This window comes from Penaeus monodon, chromosome 31 (genome assembly GCF_015228065.2).
Source record: "Penaeus monodon isolate SGIC_2016 chromosome 31, NSTDA_Pmon_1, whole genome shotgun sequence".
In the NCBI taxonomy this organism is placed as follows: Eukaryota; Metazoa; Arthropoda; class Malacostraca; order Decapoda; family Penaeidae; genus Penaeus; species Penaeus monodon.
In genome coordinates, this window is record NC_051416.1 from 567,549 (window position 1) to 567,891 (window position 343).

The window sequence follows — 343 nt, forward strand, 5'->3', positions numbered from 1 at the left end:
CTCTTACACAACGCATGCCAACGCCTTCGGGGCAAGAGACGTTGCCAGGCCGCCCAAACAGCCCGGGGCCCAAAACCTGAGACTGACATCCAAAAGACACACGTACCCTACCCCCCCCTCTAAACCCCCTTCCCCTTTTTGTCCCCCGTGGCTTAACCCCCTTGCCTCCTTCCCCTTTACGCTCCCCTTGCCTCACCTACACAAACCATTTGCCTTTCTGCCCCCCTTCACGCGCCCCCTTTGCCTTTAAGCCCCCTTGTCTTACCTACTTAACCCTTTCCCCTCTTCCGCCTCCTTTACATAACATCACGCCCCCTTATCCCCTCCACATCCGCCGCGAGCT